The sequence below is a fragment of the Chinchilla lanigera genome, unplaced genomic scaffold (genome assembly GCF_000276665.1).
Source record: "Chinchilla lanigera isolate Chin_1 unplaced genomic scaffold, ChiLan1.0 scaffold00032, whole genome shotgun sequence".
NCBI classification, from domain to species: domain Eukaryota; kingdom Metazoa; phylum Chordata; class Mammalia; order Rodentia; family Chinchillidae; genus Chinchilla; species Chinchilla lanigera.
Genome location: NW_004955433.1, coordinates 15,250,840 through 15,263,051, shown reverse-complemented (window position 1 = coordinate 15,263,051; position 12,212 = coordinate 15,250,840). Strand labels below are relative to the sequence as shown.

General features: G+C 60.0%; 1 protein-coding gene across 4 annotated transcripts in view; it reads right to left on the bottom strand.

Annotated features, from left to right (window-relative positions):
• Nucleotides 1-9,856, bottom strand: part of Adgrg1 (adhesion G protein-coupled receptor G1) — a 35,787-nt gene extending 25,931 nt beyond the window's left edge. The window contains exon 1 of one of the 4 annotated variants that reach the window (XM_013516236.1): nucleotides 9,766-9,856. The gene's annotated coding sequence lies outside the window, so the exon portion shown is untranslated. Of the gene's footprint in view, nucleotides 1-2,521; nucleotides 2,564-2,842; nucleotides 2,923-9,765 lie in introns of those variants that run through there. The other 3 variants (XM_013516235.1, XM_013516237.1, XM_013516239.1) reach the window with 3 other exon arrangements.
• Nucleotides 9,857-12,212: the final 2,356 nt, after the last annotated feature.

Below are 12,212 nucleotides of genomic sequence, written 5' to 3'. Positions count from 1 at the left end.
GCTGTCTGTCTGGGTCCTGTTGTCTTAGAGAAATGTGGGTCCCGCAGTGGCAGAGATGGGGTTCAAGACAAAGGCTCCCAGCATGGTGCCAGCTCAGCTGAGGACCTTCGTCCCTCTGAGAGAGACAAAAGAAGCCCCAGGCCCCGTGGGTTTCTCCTCTCCTCAGTGTCCTCATCTCTGAAGTGGGCACAGCATGCTAATCACAGAGACCAGTGCCCAGCAGAATCTGAGCTCACAGAGGAGCAGGGCTGTTCCAGCCCAGGCTGAGCCACCAGGGACTTTGGGCCTTGGGGAGGTGTCTCAGCCCACCTCACGCCAGGGCCTGCCCGCAGGGGAGTGGGCAGAGTGTACCCCCTGAGCCCCACAGCCCAGCACTAGGCCCAGAATCGGCAAAGCTCCCCCAGGACTTCCAGGAACCCCAGATGGGGCAGAGGACCTGGGCATGGCACGGAACAGCTCAGGGGAGAGCAGGCTGGGAGGCGGGGCCGGCCCGGCAACCCGCGCATTTGAGAGGCCCCTTTGTGCCAGCCCTGCCCCACCCCCATCTGCCATCTGCCCGGTCCCTGGAGTCTGGTCACCCTCGGCTGCGGGGTGTGCTCACATGATGCCCCCATCTGCTGTGAGTCAGAAGGCGGGGTCCACACAGCCGCCCCAAGGACAGGGCTGTGGGGTGTCAGCACCAGGTCCGGGTCTACATGCCACATGCCCCAGTCGTCCCCACCTCCACCTCCCACTGTTTCCGCCACGGCCTTTCTCGGAGCCCTGCCCCTTCCCCTGCCACCTTGAAGCCCACCCTGCGTCCCTGAGACAGGCACAGGGCCCGCCACCCATCAGAAGCCCCTTCACAACTGTCCCTGCCCACTCTGCCTTCTGCCTTTGCCCTGCTGAACCCTACTCGGAAGGCCGCTCCTGAAACACACACGGACACGGCCCGGCGGGGGCCCTCATTGCACCTGCTGGTCCTCAAGACAGGGCTGCCACCTCCTGCTCTCCTCTCAGCCATGAAGCCGTTCCCAAACTCAGCCTCAGCCCTGTGGCGCGCACTGCACCGCCCCGCCTGCCCTCCCCTCCTGCCGGGCACCTCCCTGACCTGCCTCAGCCCCCATCCTGAGTCCGCCTCCATGGCTCCGCTGCAGAGCAGGCTGGGACTGCCAGCCCGGCACCAAGGCCCCTCCAGAGGCCAGGCCTGGCTTCCAATGCCACCATCACCCCGTGCCCACCAGCTCTTGTCATTGCCGGAGCCATGTGCCCAGAATGCCCCCGACCAAGCTCCTAGACACACACCATCAAAGCCAGCACCCCTCCCACCACTCTCGGGGCACAGCCTCCGGGTCCTCCGAGGTCAGAGAGGCTCTCCTGCTGGCAGCCCTCAGGCAGCTCACCTCCCTCCTCAGTCTTACTGACTTGTTTGTGTCCCTCACAAGGTGAGGGTGTTACCCCGGTGGACCGGCCCCTGCCCAGGGGAGTAAAGTCACAGCACGGTGCAAGCTACGCACACAGCCTCCCACTCACCAACCACACCTGGAGTCAGGCTTCTGCCCCCCCGGACACCCTCAGAGCTGAGCTCTGGGCCCAGGAGGCTGGGCAACAATGATCACCACCACACACATCCATGTACCCCTGCGATAACAGGCCCACGGCCGAGCTCAGACAAGGGGTGCTTTGGCCAAGATGAGACTGTCTCTCAGGTCCCTGCAGCAAAGGGAGGTCAGGGCTGACCCAAGAGTTCCACTCCAGGTCAAGGCAGGAAGAATCCACAGGTCTGCTGGCCTGGGTGGTGGGGATCTGCAGCACTCTATAGCTCCCCCGACCACAGCTGTTCCTTCTCACACAGTTTCTGACCTCAGGGAACCAACTCTGTGGTGCTAGGGACCTGCAAAGAGGAGGGCAGGGGCTGGACCACCCAAAAATTCCAACGGATCTTATTTACCTGATTTACAGCCTTGCTTCAGGCAGCATGGTGCACACAGTAGGCACTCAATAAATGTTTATATAAAAAACTTTCACCTCCTTCTGAATGAAGGAAGCACAAAAGTGATTCCAACCCACCTCACCTGCTCTGACCACCGCTGCTCCAGGTAGGGATAAGGGGATGAGAGGGCCCCTGCCTCAACTCATCCCAATCTACCCTCAGCAAAATGAGGCCCCTGACCCAGCACGACCCAAAGATGGCTGGTGGGCTGTGGGAAGATGGGAACCCTTGGTTTTTGCTCAGTGGAACAGGGAGGAAAGCCCATCAGTCCCAGGCAGACAGCCCGGCTAATGACCCTCACCCGGCTTCCCCACCCATGTGCTCTGGTTCTCACACCCCAGGTGCCTCCTGGTCAGACCTTACTGCCAGGTGACAAAGATTGGACGGCCCTGCCTTGCCGCAAGGACCCTAGATGTGGTCCTCAAGACAGCTGCCTTGGAAACCGCCCTGAGCACCCCCACCCTGCCCCCTACAGCACTTTCTCCACCCCGAGGCTGCTGTGTGACCTTGGGCAAGCCGCCTGCCCTCTCAGAGCCTCAGTTCTCCCACCTGAGCAATAGGACCTGCGATTTCAAGGGCCCAGGGACTGACCACTCCGAGGCTCAGTTTTTCTAGCTACCAAAGGACCAGTGGCTCCGAAAGGCTCCCCTCCTCCTGGGCTCCACCCCCTGCCCGAGCACCTCCCTATTCAGGCACCCTCTACTCTACCGACCCTTCCACAGCGGTGCTCAGTAGGGCTCCAGCCCAGGGCGATACCAAGACCCCCAACTCCCCTTCCCACTGCCGTCCCCATCCTCTGCATGAGCAGACGTGAGCATAAGTATACACACACTCACAGACACACACAAATACACATACCACTCCTCCCACCTGGGGTCTGTTGAGTCCTTGGCCAGGTACCAGGTGCCAGCCGGGGGTCTTGTGAAGAACCAGGCGCCTGGGCTGCCCTGCCGGGTCCACCTCCAAGGTTCAGCCTGCCAGTCCTGGTCCTGCTGCCCGTGAGCACGGCTGGCCAGCGACCGTGGGAGGCCCGGGTCCCTCTCCTCCTGCCGCAGAGCAGGGCGGCAGCCCGTGCGAAGGGAGTCAGGGGAGGGGCTGGCTGTGTTTGTGGGGGACACCCCCTCCTGGCCCAGCGCGGCTCCTCCCTCCTCAACCGGCTGGGCTGGGATGACAGGATTGAGTATGTGAGTCATGGATTTCTCAGAGGGAGGAGGGTAGAGCTGAGGCCGTGACCCAGGGGGATGCCCATGACTCAGCACCCGGAGGAGGGGGGAGCCTCAGCCTCACGGATCACCATCAGGCGTACAGGTGCCAGACCAAGGACAGACCTGGCCCGGGTGATGCTGCCTCCTCACTCCCAATCTGTCACTCCCCTGGGGCTATTCTCCCTAAACTCCCCCGAAGAGGCCAGGGTTGCCATGGCAACAGGCCACTCGGATGCTGCCACTGCCCACCCCCCCAACACACACACAACTGGCCCTTCCTGAAGGAGAGTCCAGCCTCCTTGGCAGCAGTTGGGAGCCAGTGCTGACCGGAAGGCGCCCCAGGAGGAAGGGGGTGTCGGCAATCTGGCGGGAGGCCGTGCTCAAGTGACCACTGACCTAGAGTCCTTCCGAGCAAAGGAGCCCACGTCACAGCTCCGCAGGCACCCACAGCGTCAACCTGCTGAGACTGAACTTCTGGATCTTCAGACCCTTGCGGCCTCTGGAAATGGGCTTCTTTAGTCTGTCTGCCAAGCCAAAGGGTAAACTGAGGCCCAAGTGAAAGTCATTCCTAGTGGCTCTAAAAGTTTAGAGAGACAAATGTGGAAGTGGGCCAGTGTCCTCATCCCCTTTCTGGCTGATTCCGTCACTGTCAGCTGCCCCCGTCCCTGGGCGAAGTTCATGGCCCTTCTAGAGCCTGGTGAGGAAACCCTGGTGAGTCCTATGCCCATGGAGTGGGGACGCCAGTGTGCCCGTTTCTGTGCAGTGTGGGTGACTCCCAAATCCTGAGTGCTCAGAGGATTTCTCAGTGTAATGAGGGCAAGTGGTGACAACAGCAGTAATAACAGTAATAAGAGCGCTGATTACACTTACTGGCCACGTACTGTGTTCCAGCCTCTTCCCTCACGCCATCTCCTTAAATACCCACCTGAGCCCTTAATAAACATCCCCTGGGAAGGTGGTGAGGAAGAAGGCAGAGAAATGAAGCTCAGAGAAGAACAGCAGCTTGCTCAAGGCCACACAGCTGGGAGATGGAGGGCTCTCCTAGGCCTCTGTAAATCCCGCCTCAAGATATAGAGTGCTCGGGAACTTAAGAGCGCTTCCTTCCCCCTCTCTCCCTGGGGTCTGTATTCTAGAAGAAAGGTCTGGCAGAGCTACCCATGCAACAAGGGCAATGGATGCTTTCCAGGCAGCCGAAGAAGTCAGAGCTGCCAGAGGTGAACTACACCCCTCACCTGCCTGGGCCAAATCAAGGTGCAAGAGGAGGAAGGGCGGAAAAGCCACACATGGGGTACAGTCAGGTTCCAGTGCCAGAGCTCCCTGACAGCTGTTCTGTGCTCTCCAAAGTGACAGCCCCACTGTCCAGGCTGTGGCAGGGACCCCCACGCTGCCAGAGTGGGCTCTTGGCCCATGTGAGATCTGCTGCTCCCACAGTGGGTCCTGTCTTGTTGCCAGGGCATGAGGGGCTGGCATGGTGGGGACGCACAAACCAGGGGGCAGAAGTGAGGTATCCGGGAAGCGATGGGAGACCCTGACATGCCATGAGCCTGGCAGGTTGCCACCTCTGAGCCTCAGTTTCCCCAACTTTGACCATTCAGGGCTTTGCCAGCTGGTAGCTGAGGCAGCCTCAGCTGTGTCCCCTATGGAGAGTGCCGGCTGGCCTGGCTCAGACGCGGAGATGAAGACACAGTGTAGTCAAAGAGGGACCCTGTTAGAAATCCAGGGTCTCGGGGTTGCCCAGACCTGCCAAATTCGAGCCTGTGGTTTAAGAAGATGCCTGGGGAGTCCAGTTCCTGGTAAACCATGGTGAGTCCTGGCCCTGACTCTAGGGGCTCAAAGCAGCCATGGTGGGATGGGGGGTGGGGACTACCCGGGCCTTGAAGAAGATGGACACAGGGGGGAGGGGTGCAGTGGGCCAGAGGCAGGGCCAGGAGCCCCAGCACACACGGGAGAGCGGAGACACAGAGGGAAGATGTCAGAACTTTCCATAAGCGTGGGTTACTGGTTGGGGTGCGGGCGTGGGAGGTTGGGGAGGCTGCCTTGGGGCACCATGAAATGGGAGTGGCCCTGCGGCATGTGGGGGAGGCACGTGTCCCCTTGCTTCCAACAGCCAGCTGGAGACACTTGTAGGGCAACAAAGGGCTTGCTGGCCCAGAGAAGATCTGTCACTGGCCGTGTCAGAGGTGAGAGCTGGCGCAGGGAGTGCAGAATGCTGAAGATGTCCCTATATTTTAGGGACAGAGGAGAGGATGCAGTGCCGCTGTAAAGTGGGGACCCAGACTCTGGGCTCAGACAACTGCTTTCTGCTCCAGGCTCTGCCACCCAAGTGACCTGAGCAAGGATCTCTCTCTACCCGCTCATCCTTCATGGTCAGGTGAGGGCATAAATAGCACCACCTATTGGGCACATAAATGAGGCCACATACACAGGCCTGGGACAAAATAAGCAATCTGACAGCGGCGTTGCTAGGGTGTTGCCGTTCAGACCACTAAGGTGACGGAGAGGCAGTGCTGTGGAGAAGGAGGTGAGATCTCGGGAACGCGTGGATCCCAGGAAGGGCTAAGAGGGGGACCCCTGCCTCCTCCTGTGACTGAGGTGTGGCCAGGCCTGGGCACACAGGCAGACATGGGGCTGCAGGCACGTCAGCTGTTGCTCCCTCTCTCACCCCTTACCCCAGACTGGCATTTGACAGGAACCAGCCTCGCAAACAGCAAAGAGCTGCGCCCGCCCATGGGGAGGATGGCAACGACTGCCTGCTCAGAGGCGGGCTATTACTGCAAGCGGAGTTCAAGTCCAGCTTGTGCCTCTTGAAACTCCTCGAGCAGCGTGCCTGCACACAGCGGGCACACAGCACCAGATAATGCCGTCATTACTACATCAAGTCGGTATAAGGGCCAGAGACCCAGCCCTCTCTCATGCAGCGGCCTCTACAAGACGGGGGGGAGGGGACTGGGCCACTTAGCAGAGATGGAAACTGAGGCCCAGAGAGAAGACTCCTCCAAAGTCAGCAGCCTGGGAGCCAGAGGCAGGTTCCACGGCCAGTGCTCCCAGCCACCTCCCTGCTCATTCCCGTGGGAAAGCCTCCTGCCCACAAGCGTGGGGGTAGCACAGCCCCGTGATAGCGCCACTGTCTCCGTCACTCCTGCCCCAGGGCCCAGCAGGGACGGCGGTGCCCATGTGACTCAACCACCCTCACAAAGGGAGCTGTGTGCCCTGCCAGACCTGCCTCCCCCACCAGGGCCCAGCCCCCAGCAGGGAAGGGCAAGGAGCCCGACAGCCAAGAGGAGGGAGGCAAGAGCCACCTTTCTGGGCCTGGCTGGTGGGACTCAAGCCCAGGCTTGGGGTGCGAGGAGCTGATGCCAGTTCCAGTGGTGGAATGGAAGGTCTGGCAACAGGGAGGCGAGGTGGCTCAGGTCCACTCTGGCGCCTGAGACCTTATTTGGAGCTCCAAGACCCGTCTTCCTCCCAGGGGCTCCCTAGGGGTGGTGCCAGCAGGTGCCCACCCACCTCTACCTGCATCCAGGTTTCAAAACACTGCTGCCTTAGGTCAGAGAAGAGGCACTCCCCGGATGCCCACATGCCCAGCAGGGCCCAATGTCCGAGCCTGGCTGCAGCCCTGAGAGTTCCAGACTCAGAGCCTGTGGTTCCCCATCCTGTGCCTTTTCCGCCACAGCCCTGCTAAGGAGCCTTTGCCCCACTGCCCAGAGGACACTGAGGCTCAGAGAGAGAGGGAGGCCAGCCTGGGGTCACACAGGATTGGAGCCAGGATCTGATTTTCAGGCCCGTTTCCTCCCCCAGTACCCTCTTCCTGGTTCAGCGGCATCTTGACCACAGGCCAACAAGAAGTGGGCTTGGGCCTGGTGCAGACAGTCTTCCTCCCCCATGGCCACCTTGTTCCTGCCCTGTGGGAAGGGGGCCAATGCAAAATGCAGCTCCTTAGACAGGTTCGGGCTGGCTGGGCCTCCGAGGGCCGCCCCCACAGACCTCCCAGAAGGTGGGCACGCCTGGGTGCCCAGCTGCCCCAGACAGAGGTAGACAGGGGCATGGCCTATCTCTTCCTAGGCGTGATGGAATGTCTGACCTTCAGCCCAGCTCCCGAGGCTACTTGGCAGGAGGGCTGGATCCAGCCAGAACCACCCTGCAAGGTCACTGGCCACACTGAAGCCCCTGAGCCTAACCTTGAACAGGGCCTCTGTAGCCCAAGCTCACGGCTGCCAGCCTGGGCTCCCCGCAGTATGCAGGGTGGAACGTCCAGGGGCCCGGGCTCTCTGGTGAGACTATGCCAGGGGGTGGGGCCAGGTGGTCAGGATGGGGCCTCCTGCTGGGCCTCTGGAGTCCACAGTGCAGCCCCTCCTCCAGTGGGACTCCAGGGACGCAGCCCATACCCTGCTCAGAGGATCCTGGCCTGGGAAGCTCCTGAGAGTGGGGACTCTGAACCTCTCCCCAGCCATCTGGATTTCTCCTGGCATTGTCCCAAAGTCCCCAAATAGCCCACTATGGGATCTGACATCAGACGGTCCTGACTGACCTTTCTGTGCCTCAGTGCTCTCATGTGTACAGCAGGGACATGACCTATACCTAAGGCCTCTGAATAGTGCAAGAGTTCACTGCCACCCTGCCATCTTGGGGTTCCACATCCCGTACCCCACTGGGCTCTCTTTCAAAGCACAAATGTCCCATGCGCGGGAGCAGAGGTGACTCCGACTCCTCTGTAGGAGCCCTCCTCTTGGCCAAGAACGCCCAACCCTGGGATCACCAGCATCCCCCACCCAGGCCATCCCAGTTGCTGCTGGGCAGTTGGGCCCATTCTGTGAGTGGCTCCCTAGGTCCTGGCCTGGGAGGTTTGAGTGGCAGCTGCTCGACACCTGTCTTAAACCAGGTGCCTCTGGTCAGTCAGTGAGGCATCGTCGCACCTGTGTCATGACGCAAATGAGGCCTAGAGTGGCTTAGTGACCACCCACAGATGGAATAGCCGTCTGCAAAGATGGCAGGACTTGCTCCAGTGTGTGTGTGTGTGTGTGTGTGTGTGTGTGTGTGCACATGCACACGTTTGGATTTTTGCTTTTGTGGTAACTGGGGCTTGAGCCTAGCCTTGTGCAGGCTAGACAAACACTCTACCACTGAGCCACACCCCTAGCCCTTTTACCCTTATTTTTGAGACAGACTCTTGTTAAATTGCCCAGGCTGGCTTTAGACTTGCAGTCCTCCTGCCTCTGTCTCTTAAGTAGCTGGGATTATAGGCATGCACCACCATGGCTGGTAATCTGTCTCACCTCCCACAGAGTCCCTAGGGTCCTGAATCTCATACACACGCACGCGCACACACACACACACACACAGTTGGTGCCCAGCACAGAATAAGGGAATATGGACTGTGGGACACTTCCATTTCCTTACTTGGAACCTGGGCTGCCACACTTTTGGCAAAAAAAAAAAGCTAGAGTTGTAATTATTCATGGAAATCCCCCAGAGCACCCAGCCCCCTATCCCAAGAGATACCCTCAACACCTCCCAGAACCTCAGCCTTCTGCAGTACCTCTGCCCCAGCAGCTGGGAGCCCCCGGGGTCTCCCCATAAGTGCTGGGGCGCAGATGGCTCGGGAGGCATAATGGAGCCATGACGACAGCCACTAATTAGCAGGGGCTGCCTCGTTCACAGATGGAATGTGGGGAGCCCATTTTGCTGTCCAACTGCCCCAGGGAGCCCAGTTGGTAGAGGCAGAGCAGGAAGACGCCAGGCGCCCACCCGACTCCAGCTCCCCACCTGCCCCCACCTGCGTCTGGCTGGGCTGCATTGTTTGCTGTCAGACTCTGCCCCCCAGCACCTCACCATGAGACAGATGGGGAAAGGGGCCCAGGCAAGGAAAGCGAGGTCCCACACACAGAGGCTATGGTTGCCAGCCCTGGCCTTTTCCTCCCCAACAGCTCCTTGTTCACCATGGAGGAGACTTGGCCCTCGGGGGGAGGCACCACTTGACTGTCACCTCCTGTCCCATGCAGCCAGGGCAGAGAGGACTGCACTACTCAGGAACAGGGAGCTGGGCAGCGGCCCCCAAGCCTGGGCCCGTCCCTCCCACTAACTCCCCAGGAAAGGCTGCTGCTGCCTTCCTTGTCAAAAGTCAAACAACCCAGGCCAACCTGCTCCCAAACCGGTTTCTCATGGGAGCCCAGCAAGAAACAAGCTTTCTCAAGGAAATGGAGGGGATAGGTGAGGCGGGTGGCCCTGGGTGGGCGTGTGCCCCCACCTCCACCCCCACCCAGGTGCAGGGTCCCAGCTGCACCCCCACCCTCAGGTCTGCCATCTTTCCTGAACACAGGGACACACCTCCCACCACGCCAGGGTCCCAGTATCAGGAGAGCGGCCCACCAGCATGGCCAGCCCACACCCAGCAGCAAGAGGGACCAGCACAGCCAGCTAACTCAGCCCTTCCCCTTGAAGACACCCAGAACCCTGGAGGGGCGAGAAGCACCAACAGGTAACCTTGGGACACTGAACTGGACCCCAGGGTGGGCCAAGGTCAAATTGTCCAGGCTGGCTGCCATGCCGGCTGAACTTCTCGCCTGCTTCCCATCCTGAGCAGCAGCTTCTTACCTCCGGGTCTGGGCAGGCCCCTCTGCAGGCTGCAAGTGCCAGCTCTTCCCTCCTCTTCCTCCCCCTCTTCCCAGGACACCCAGCGCCCAGTCAGAGCGTATCCTGGCGCTCAGAGAGCCTGGCCCAGGTGAGACTCCGCCTGCCCAGCTAGCTCCACTTCCGCTTGCCACCAGCCTGGCATTCCTGGGTTTCCCTGTAGGACCTGAGCTGGCTTTCGGGGACTAAGTCTCCAATCCTTTGCTTCACCCCTGCTGGGGTTTTGGACCCTCTACCCCGAGAGGAAGCTCAAGCTGCTACTGGATGAGCGTGGGGGGCACCAACTGTCCCTGAGTCTCAGTGCCACCCCTGGCTGTCAGGGGAGCGGGCTGGTTCCACCTGCAATCTGCCAACACCTCCTGTGTTTGTTCCCACCTCCTCTCTTCACTTGGGCCTCACCTGAACCCCAGGTCCACACTCACCTGCTGCAGTCAAAGGTAGGCAGAGCCTGCTGCTGGTGGAAGCAGGAAGCCAAGGTGGAGTTCAGGGGGTGGGGACTCAGGAGGTCCAGCCTCCTGCAGGACACGGAGGGGCACACAAGAAGGCAAAGGGTGGGGACAGAGGTGAGAGTTTCTTCTTGGGGAGGGAAAGCTGCTGCCCCAGGTATCCAGGCCAGCTCTGCCCCTCAGACCCACAGGAAGAGCCTGCCTGGCCCCAGCTCTGCCCTTCAGGCCCCATCTGAGACCAGAAGTTGGGGTGGTTAAAGTTCTCACACCCTGGCATTCACCCGCAGATGCCTGCTGATCCCACTCCACCCCAGCACTGAGACCACTGGCCGAGCCACACCACTCCTGCCCAGGGGCAGCCATGCAGTCCCTGATTGGCGCCATGCAGACGGGGTTGGTACCTCTGTGGGCCAGGCCCTGTGGGAGGGACTGTGTGTGCAGCGATGCTCCTGGGGACCTTTCCCTCGTTTCCTCTGCCCCACCGTCTCCTACAGCCACTGGGGCACCTTCTCACCTGTGGCCACGCCCCTGTGTCAGACCATCCCTTCCTCACTATGTGCAGGGCCTGGGCCCGAGAAGAGCTAGGTGAAGAAGGCAATGACGATGGGCAGATGGAAGGATGGACAGGTGGGTGGACACAGCCGTGCGCTTAGCATGCGTTTGTTGGGGCCCAGGCACTGTGCTAGGCATGCGGGATATGGCTGCAAACTCAGCTCAGCTGTGTGCCTGAGTGAAAGGTCAAGGTAGGAATCAGACCATAGAAGTGGTCTTCCAGGAAGGAAGGATGGATGGACAGATGGACAGAGGGAGAAAAGGCAGATCCAGGCCCGGCAAAGCATTGGAGAGTGCTCCTATCCCCTGAGAAGGTGGGGGCAGGGTCATTTGCTGCCCACGGTTCAACCTGGACCCCACTGGGGTTCCTGGCCCCCAATCACCCCTTTGCTCCTCTTCCCCGTGGAAATTCCCAGCTGCCAGTGCAACCTCTGCTACCTCTGTGGGCAGATGCCCCGCTCTGCCCAGCAGGAAGTGTGCACCTCCCTGGCTGAACACAAATCAAGGGCACCAGAAGGAGACAGCAGCAAGACAGCCTGATCCCTAAGGCCGGGAGTTTCCCTTCAGCCCAGAGGTGCCACCCACCCTGATAAGGAGACCAAGGCAGCCCCAGTGACTTCCTTTGTACCCTCTGGTAACTTTCCCACTCCTGACACCCACACTCCACCTCCTCCCCTGGGGGTCTCTAATGAGTGATGTGATCCCCAAGTCCTGCCACTTGAGCATCAGGGGTTGAGGCTCCAGGCCGAGGCTTGGGCCTGCTTTTCCTGAATGCACTTGGGGAGACTGCTTAATGTCTCTGTTCCTCAGATCATCTATCAAATGAGGACACACGCCTTCGCCTTGCTCACTTCCAGAGTCAGAAGAGTCAGGAAATTTCTCTGGCACATGAGGAGCATGGGTGGAGCCAGGGGCTTGGTCTCTTGGACTGCTGTCCATGCATGCCCTGGGAACCAAATGGAGCTGAAGTATCCGAACTGCATACCTGAGGGCTACAGGGATGACCATAATTGCTCTAACCCTGGCAACCAAGCTCACTGGGTGGATTTCCCCACAGATTCCTCACTGTGCCACTTGAGGCTGGCCCACTTAGTACTGTGGACCTACAGACAAGATGAAAAGGGGCGGAGGAACTAGATTGAGGTCACACCCAGCCGATATAGCTCCAGAGCTTGTACGGGACTCTGAGAAAGCCCAGTCTCACCCTGAAAAATACCCTCCCTCTACTTAGTGCGGGGTCTTGGGGAGTACAGTCATCTTCTCTGTCTGCATGAAAAGATACCCTATGCCCCTGCAGGACTCCAGGTCAGGGGTGGGCTGTGCATCTCTGAAGGAAGCCACAGAGGTGCTCAACTGAGGCACGGCAGAGAAGCCACCTGCCTCATCTTGGGGGAGGACAAAATGGTCTCTAAA